Genomic DNA, 8,846 nt, shown 5'->3' with positions numbered 1-8,846 from the left:
AGTGCAAATTTCTCCTAACACATTTTTGAATGCAGTTTTGACTAATGTACACATTTCTGCAAGCAGATTGCCCCAATTTAATGCATTTTGTTTGTTATTTTCATCACACATTAATTTTTATGCACACTTTCCCCTAATATATGCAGTTTTGTAAATTTTGGTTGATTGAAGAACTACATTGCAAAATTCAGATAAGCACAGACTTTGAAGGATCATTGTATTTGGAAGGATTGTGTATTGGTTCTGTAAGTGTGAATTAGTTTCTCATTAAAGTGCAAACAAAATCAAATTCCTCCCCCTTCCTTATTCAGAACCAATATGTCTGCTCTGGAAAATGAGGTAGTAATGCAGGTGAAACAGAGATCTGTATAGAGTTTAGAAATGAGTTTGATTGACAAGTGGAGGGAAGAGGGCTGGAAGATGGACAAAAAGTAGAGCACAGACATTCACTTTGTGATTAACGTCAGAAGCTTCCTTTTGTGGCAGGTCTATGGGGCTGGAACAGCTGCTTGAATTCATGAGGCAGCCAATGAGGTACACAACTGAGAACTCGCAGCAACAAAGGAATCCTGTTTTCTTCAGACTGTGTGGCCACCCCTTCCTGGCCCAGAGGTGTTTCACTCCAGCCGTGAAAGAACAGTTTTGTATTCTCACAAGTTGGTAGAGGGAATTTGTGGAAACTGGGCATTCTGCCAAGTTAAGATATTGATTGCTGTCCCAGAAGAAGAACTTACAGTACCTCTAGTTATCCCAGATACCTGGTATACCAACATTTGGGCAAAGATGCACAAAGTATCCTGCTTCTCTTCAGTCCCACACTAGGAACTGACTGCTATAACAAGTCCTGGGATCATTTTGTCAGAATGTCTTTCAACTCCCATATGGCCTGCATTTTGTATCTTTGGCCAATTTCAGAAGAGGTACTTGGTTTTCCAATTTTAATTTTACCAACATGATGACATTACATTTCACTAACCCCGGTTACAGGTGCTCAAGTCAAAGTTTCACATTCCAGTGTCATAGCCACCAGTGTGAATTTGAACTCAGTTCAGTTCCAGTACTGAAAACAAATTCCCCAATGCAGAATGTCCTGAAAGGCTCCCTTTTCTTTAATTCTAACTGTATGCCTGTTGTAGATTGCTCTGGTTGGTACATCTTCGGGTTCTAGCAAAATAAATAAATAAATAATCTGACAAGCCTAGTTTTTACTGCATTTTATTATTTCTGTTGTGATGGGCTGCCCTGTCCCTGAACAGGGTATCGTGCCCTTGAACAACAGTAGATTTAGACACCTTTTGACTGCTCATCAAAACAGCATCCTGGCCTGGGTGGCTGAGTGAAGCAGAGGCGGCCCTCAGCAAGTAACTGCCCATAATATACTACTTGATGTAGTCCAGATTTAGCCAGGTCCCTTTCTTCAAGGCAGGGGGTCAAAACATGAAATGCAGATATAGCCCAGAAAGACAGTCGGGCAAAGTGGTTTTGCCCACACTGAGCTGGAAATCTAGTGGAAAGTTGTCCATCAGTCTATTAGAAGGTGAAAGTAGCAAAAAAGGAAAGCAACAGGCAATGTGCTGTGAGGGGCCCAGTGGCCTGCAACACTAAACAGAGTCAAATAAACCTTCAAAAACTGAAAGGAAAACGTGCTAGTATCAAGAGATACTGTGAAATTTAGAGTAATGGCATCAGCAGGGGAGACACACATGCCTTAGATAAATTGAATGAAAACAAGGATGTTGCAAATGGTGCCCCTCCTTTTTCCTTGTGTGGCCTCAGCTCTGCCTTTCTGATCTGGTTGAGGGAGGAAAGATCACTCTCTACAGAAGCCTTGCATTTAAGCACTTGCCTGGTAGCCATAGGTGACAAGGAACTGCATGCAGGCACGTGAGTGGACTGGTAGAGATGGGACAGAGGACACCATCTCTTTTGTGCCCAGCATAGAAACTAAGTGGTCAGCCAGAGGCAGAAAGCCAGGACAGAAATGCAGCTGGCTGTTGTTGGAGGATTTCTGATGTCTCTGCCCCTCCTTTATCAGCCCTTAGCAGGGCAGTAAAGGATCTTGCAGGCAAGCAACTTTTATGGGCATTTACACAGCTGCTACACTGTTTTGAAGTGTTTCCTCAACTGATGATCTGCCCAGCTAAATTACCAATGTGTACCACTGTAGACCACATGAAAGACCCTCTGAATTCTGGAAAATGTTTCAGTAGCTAGCACTGTTCTCTTATGTTCCCCCCCCAACTGTGCTACAGTTCCAGTTCTCTGGAACACCCTTCCTCTTGAAATACACCAGGCTTCTACAACTGTGGGCTTTCAGTGTATGCTAACACTCTTTTTCTTTATACAGGATTTTCTAGCTTAGTCTTGTGGTTTATTTGTCCACAAGCAGCATTTTGAAAATGTCTGAAATCTGGTTTATTATGCTTTTATTGCTTATATGATACAACACTTGGATATTTTTTGAAGTTTAGCAGTCTAATTTTTTTGTTAAATCAATTACTGGGGTTTTATTTCTAATTGAAATATAACCATTTCCATGCCTCTACCTTTAGCTCATGGTTTTGCTTTGCTACCATATATTGTATTTCATTTCTGTAAAATGTCATAAAGCCCTGTGCAATTAATGGACTTTTTGTAGAGTTGGACATGGATGCTACAAGACACACAACAGATTTTACATACGCCAGGCCCTGCTACTTTTGGGTGTGGGCCTCAAGATACCTAAAGCATTTCCCATCACTGGTTCCCCCCACATTCCTCAAGGAAAATAATGGAATAGAAGGTAGTAGGTAGGCCTATTGAAACATATGGCACAGACACACTAGTCCTATTGAAAATGTAAGACTGAGAAAAACAAGGGCAGCAGAAGCCAAGGGTGGTCTCTGGCTAAGGACAGTGGTGTTCTGTCCTTATTTCTGTTGAAGTGGGGCAAATTCAAGCCACCTTCCATATTTTGTTTTGTTGGATTCACATAATGCATTAGCTGAATTTCCTCTTTAATAACCAAGATCCTCAAATGCCAATCTCAATGGTCTAAATTTGCTGTTAGAAGAGCAAACACTCAAACTGCAAAGAAAACCCAGGATGGGGAACACTGAACTAAGTAAAAGCACAAACAAAAACATACCTTTTGCGAAAAGTTGGACCAGAGCTGAATATAGCAAAACTGATGCAACACAGTGGGTCCAGTAAGAAGGTATAATCTGAATTATTCTGGATGTCATCTTCTTTGAACCAGCAACATTATTTAAGTAGCTGCATTCTGAATATCTTCTAAATAAAGCTATTTTTCACTCGAATATCCTATAGGATCCATTTAGTAAAGAACATTTTCTATTTTTAAATGCACTCCCTCTGCTGTCACACATAATGATAAATTTGCTGTGCTTTAGCTGGAAGCCATCATTAATGAATGGAACTCTTACAAAGTATGCTGAGATTTTATGAATAAGCTGTCCCAGTGTGAATGAATGACAGCCAACACACTTAACGAGATGTTGCAGTTCTGCACTAGTTCATTCATTGCCACAGTGCTTGGGAAACAAGCTTTAAGATTACAGAAATAAAAACGCTTAGCAGGTTCACAGCTTAATCTTATATTTGTATTTAGGTTATCTTCTGAACAGTTAAAATATTTTTTCTTTAAAAACCACACATTACCATGACCCTAGCTCAAGTGAACATTAGTACGTTAGCTACACATCACCAGAACATAATCACAAAAATTCCAAAGTACTCATTACTTTTAGAATCTAGAGAACAAAGAGAGCAGAGTTAGAAATAAAAATAAGAGATCATATGCTTTCTTTCTAACCTTCTGTGCCCACAACGCTCTGAGGTTCCTGCAGTTGCTGTAGGCATGCACTGGTCTACTGGGTGTTTCCTTTCGAAGGAGCAACAAGCTGTCAGAGAAATTGTCTTAAGAGCAAATTCTAGTTTGACAGAATTTAAACTTGCACTCCCCCCGATACCAATGTGCTGTACAAAAAGATAACAGAGCAAACAAGTTTATTTTTTTTAGAATGATGGTGTAGAAAGGTCCTCTATTATATTCTGGGCAGCATTTCCTGTTGAATGGACCAACAGCTACCTTTTGCTTCCCTTCTCAACCTGTAAGTCATAATTTGGAAGGGACCATTTGTGGCTTTATTTAATGCCAGAGACATGAGAAGAAGCTCTTCATTAGCCAGTAGAGGCAGGTAGTAGGACTAAAAAATAACACGTAGAAATTAAAAATGGTGTATTTGGAAAAGGGTCCTCTGTGCCTTTCTACTAAAGCATCTGTCTAGGGTATCCCTGTAGAGCAGCACATTTTCTTAATGTACAATATTGATTTATGTGTATTAGATCCCTGGGAACGTCAGCTTTCCTTTTTAAAAAGTAAGTTTCTAGAGCTAATTATAGCAAAAATATATTTGAAAACATGTAAGAATCATTGTGAAATGCTCTTGTCAAAGTCTTGAACTTTAGTTTCCTGAAGACTACTCTCATGGCCTCCAGTTTTGCTCCCACTCGTACAGCCCTCTAGCCAGTTCAATATTCCTTGCCAAATATTTGGATACTGGGCAAGAAACGAAGTGCTGAGTTCAGAAGACAGCATGCAGGGTACATTTTACTGATTTGCATCATTTCAGTGAGCACTGAATTTGAGTTTTCTATGCACAAGAGTAGACCTGCAGAACAGACCACATACTTTCTCCAGAAAAGCTGTATAGTACTACAGGGAAAATATATCTGCACCTAAAATGATGACTATAGATCACAAAAATTGCATGAGCTCTAGAGACATGAGCCAGGTAATAATGGCTTCTTAATGCGGTTGGCTTCATGGTTATGATCCATTGTGAGGGCTGTTGTGGATTTGTCAAAGGCCTATTTCCTGCACATACTTTGCATCATTGAAAGGTCACCAATTATAAATCCTGGTATGATTGCTGCCACTTTAGAGGACTTAAATTTAACTGAGCTATAGCCCAATTGCATTTTGCAGACCGAAGACATCCCCCCAATGTATAACTATGGTTATGATACATGATGCTGCAGAGCCTTGAAAAGAGCTCCGATTTTAAAAAGATGGAGGATAATTCAATCACAATTTCACTAGAGAGCTTATAAAAGATGGGCTGTACCCATGCTTTATTCCAGTATGTTATTGATCAGAAAGATGCAAAGTGTCTTATAATACAGTGTTGCTTCCAGAACATGCAGTTCTCAGCATGCAGCATTTAAACCCAAGTGGAAGCTGCTTAAGTTGGCCTAAAGTGAGAATTGTGCTTCCACAACCAGTTGGCTCATTCTGAGCTGGGTATGTGGGACTGATTTCATAAAAAATAAGTGCAACTTGATGGGCAATTTGAAAGGTTTCCTGTTTCAGCAAAAGAACTATTTGACCATTAAGGGAAGGAGAATGGATTAGGGCACAGCTCAGCATTTAAAAAGTGCATCACATACGTTGGCCACTTAGGAACCTTATAAATGCTTTGTGCCAGATGGAGTTTCTCTAATTCTTCCTTCCCAAATCCAAGAGACTATAAAGGGGAACATGCAACCTGTATAAATCCTTGCAACTGAAAACTACGGAACATCCTCCCTTCCTGGTGTGATGCAACAGTAGAAAACAGCACACAAGCAGCCATTTCTTTTGACAATACTGTTAACTCCTAAACATGTCTGAGCATAACATGGAAGGGAAGAGATCCACAGGACCAGAAGGCGTCATTTTGAGAGGTACCAGTTACTCATGAGCTCAGACTGGCAGATGCATTTATGAACCCACAGAAGGGAAACACACATACTTGCAACTCTTTTATTTTATGAAGTCAAAACAGTTTTAGAATTTTTCTTCCTTTGCTGCACCAGCAGGGTTTCTCTCCCAACTTCTGATTTCAGAAGCAAGCATAAAGTCTTAAAATAATAATCAAAGTGTTCAATTTGCCCTGACGCTTAATCAGCAACAGTGAAAGTGGCTCAGTATTACTGCAGGGGGATTCCTATGCTACATATTCAGTTGTGTGTCCAGACTCAGCTTACATTGTTTAATGTAGTACTCAATTGTTCTAGTGTTAGAATTAGCAAGACTCTCTCCTATGGCTAGCAGCCAGTTATATGCTGATTTTCCTTCTGTGGACACCTGCCTGTGGAGCTCTCCACAGAGTGAAAGGCAAGGCCGTTTGCAATTAGCAATTCCAAGTTAGCATTTCATTCTGAAGCATTAGGGCTCAGCCCCTTTTCAGAAACATCATAGTTACAATTCCCTTTTCAGTTTTCACTACAAATCCATTTGGAATTACCTATCAGATCAATCCATTAAGTGTCCATATACAGAGATGACAAGTAGTAGATTTAGAGCCTTCCTCTTGTGATGAATACCAAACCCCTCCCCAAATGGTTGGAGATGCAGTAGGCTGAAGGCTGTAAACTTCAACATTTCCTTCAAATTCATGCAACTTGAGTGGGGAGCTCTTCCTTTTTGCAGCAGTCTTTTTCCATGCCAAGGCATGGTGGATCCTCATTCTATTGAAAAAGCACCATTTCAACTTCTTTCTTGAAATGGTTTACAGGAAAAACTTGCTACTTTTCACTTGAGAACGTGTTTTATTCGTTAGGATTAGTTCTCCAGTACCATGTCTGTTTCAAAACCAAAATGTAGTTAGAAACGTTTGGGAACAGCAGCAGGAAAGAGCAAGATCATAACTATCAAGGCAGGGTTGCACCAGCAATGACACTGTCCCTTTTTTGAACTCTAACTCTCATAACTCCGCAAAACAAAAGAACATGTGCTTGACAGAGCTACAGCCAAAGACACCTACACAAACACACCATTCAGGAGAGAAAATACTGATCTCACAGCTCTGCCAGCAAGCAAGAGGACAAGAATAACCTGTTGATGCTCCAGCTGTAGCAGATCTGCAATCCTCTTCCACACCCAGCCAATACTGCAAATTTTGTATGAATGGAATCCAAGTAATAGTGGTGAAACAGGGATGGAGTCAAAGTGAGCTTGTAAACATAACAAAGAATTAGAATGCAGTAAAATCTCTTATGTTCCATCTTGCTATGCAAGCTTGGTGCAAGGCAATTTTTCCATCCTTTGATGGATAGCCACATGGTAAGGTAAACCTTCTAGCTGCAACTCTGATGTCCTTTGCCTTTATTTAAAGATACACTTAAAAAAGTAGACCAAGATCAGCACAATCCTCCCCGACCCCCTCCAAGAAAACTAATACCTCTGATGATGTCTTTGGTGCTAATATGACCCTGGATAATAGGCAAGTTGAGGATCCATGGACAAGGCAGAGCATCCTCATGAAACTATCCCTTTTGATCCAGGGCAGAGAACTACAGGACAGAACCAGCTGCCCAATTATTCTTAGTTCTCACTGACGTCTGACCTGCTGAACCTGCCAAGGCAAATGCCAAAACTTCATCATGGGGAAACTGCTATTCCCGAGTGAATGTAGAGGAGACAGATCAGAGGGAATCTGCCCGCTTGGCAGCATAAAGTGAGGTTCTCTTTTTACCTAACTTCCAAATTTAAAATAAATCTTGGCCAAAAGAGTTAACCTTTCCTTCTTGGAGGCCAGCGTTCAAATATTCCCACTTGGTGATGGAAGATTATATTGTTTGCTAAGGTGGTGTGGGTTATGTTTGCTGTTGGATCTTTTCTGCCCCTAGCTAAGGGCCCTCTACTGTTCTTCTCTACTATTATCACCTCCATTACAAACTGGCCTTACAGCTTACAGGCCGAGATGTGGAGTCATCATAATGTTCCATACCTTCAGTAGTTCCCTTCCAACAAAGTATGACAACAATGCACAAATGTCAGCCAATGAATAATGATACAATCGGGTCAGCAGAAAAAGTCTGAATAAGCCATTCAATTCTAGGCTGATGGAGTCTCAAGAAGGATGGTTGCCAACTTTAATGTCATACTCTTCTTATGGGGGGATAAGGAGTTGAGATGCAATGCTGCACCACAGAGAGGGAAGGAAGCAGAACATGGAAATCTATTCAGTGAGATTTTTTTGTAGAGCAGCCCATATACTTTGATAGTAGAAATATTGCCCACTACAACCAAGAACTTGATGTCATCACCAATAAGCCTCATTTCTTAAGCAATATTAGATTTTGGCAGAAGAAAGTTTCACCATTCATTTACTGTCATCTGCCAGACCAACATTTCAAACAAGTGAACTGCAGAGGGCTTAGCTGAAATTATTTAGACATCATCATGATCTCCCAACTGGTTTCTGGCCACCAGGGCCTTCATTTGGCATTAATCTTGCCCTTCTTTAAAGTCCAAGGCTCTTCTGCAAGAAACTAGAGGTGTCCTTTACACAAATCACAAAAGGCAGAGGCATCAGCCTGCTATTCCCCTCCTACCAACGCATCACAAGGTGATTCTCCCAGGTGAATGAATGGTGGCAATAATTTTTCTGCTTAAGAGCAAAGCAAGAAATTCTGGCAACATGTTAAATATATTTATAGGACATCTGCACTCAGGACAAGAGAGGACATGGGAAGGAAAAGAGTGTGAGGAGGTGAGGTTTAACACACCAGTCATTCAGGAAAGATAAAATAAATTTTCTCATATAGCAGCACTTCAGCAATCAGCTGTGCTAAGAAGTCCTTGTCTGAGATCAACTGCATGCCGCCTTGGTTCCAGAAGTGTGTCTGAGAGCCTCTCTCTTCAGTAATATCTGTTATGTGGTTAATTCTTTTGCCCTGGCATTGGCAGACAATTTAAATATCGCAGGTTAAATGAGTCCTGGGGAAGAAAAGACAAGAATAATTCATCATCCACATCTTTGAAAATGGAATTTTGTAAACTGGGAAAAGATGATTAT

At 40.5% G+C, this 8,846-nt stretch overlaps 1 protein-coding gene across 10 annotated transcripts in view; it reads right to left on the bottom strand.

Moving 5' to 3' along the window:
• Positions 1-5,792: 5,792 nt before the first annotated feature.
• BTRC (beta-transducin repeat containing E3 ubiquitin protein ligase) overlaps positions 5,793-8,846 on the bottom strand; it is a 160,922-nt gene continuing 157,868 nt past the window's right edge. For all 10 annotated transcript variants that reach the window (XM_061636210.1, XM_061636208.1, XM_061636212.1 and 7 more), the window contains one exon: positions 5,793-8,767. The gene's annotated coding sequence lies outside the window, so the exon portion shown is untranslated. The remainder of the gene's footprint in view (positions 8,768-8,846) is intronic.

Source organism: Rhineura floridana, chromosome 7, assembly GCF_030035675.1.
Source record: "Rhineura floridana isolate rRhiFlo1 chromosome 7, rRhiFlo1.hap2, whole genome shotgun sequence".
Classification (NCBI taxonomy): Eukaryota; Metazoa; Chordata; class Lepidosauria; order Squamata; family Rhineuridae; genus Rhineura; species Rhineura floridana.
Note: the sequence above shows the minus strand (reverse complement) of the source record. Positions and strands in the feature narration are given on the sequence as shown.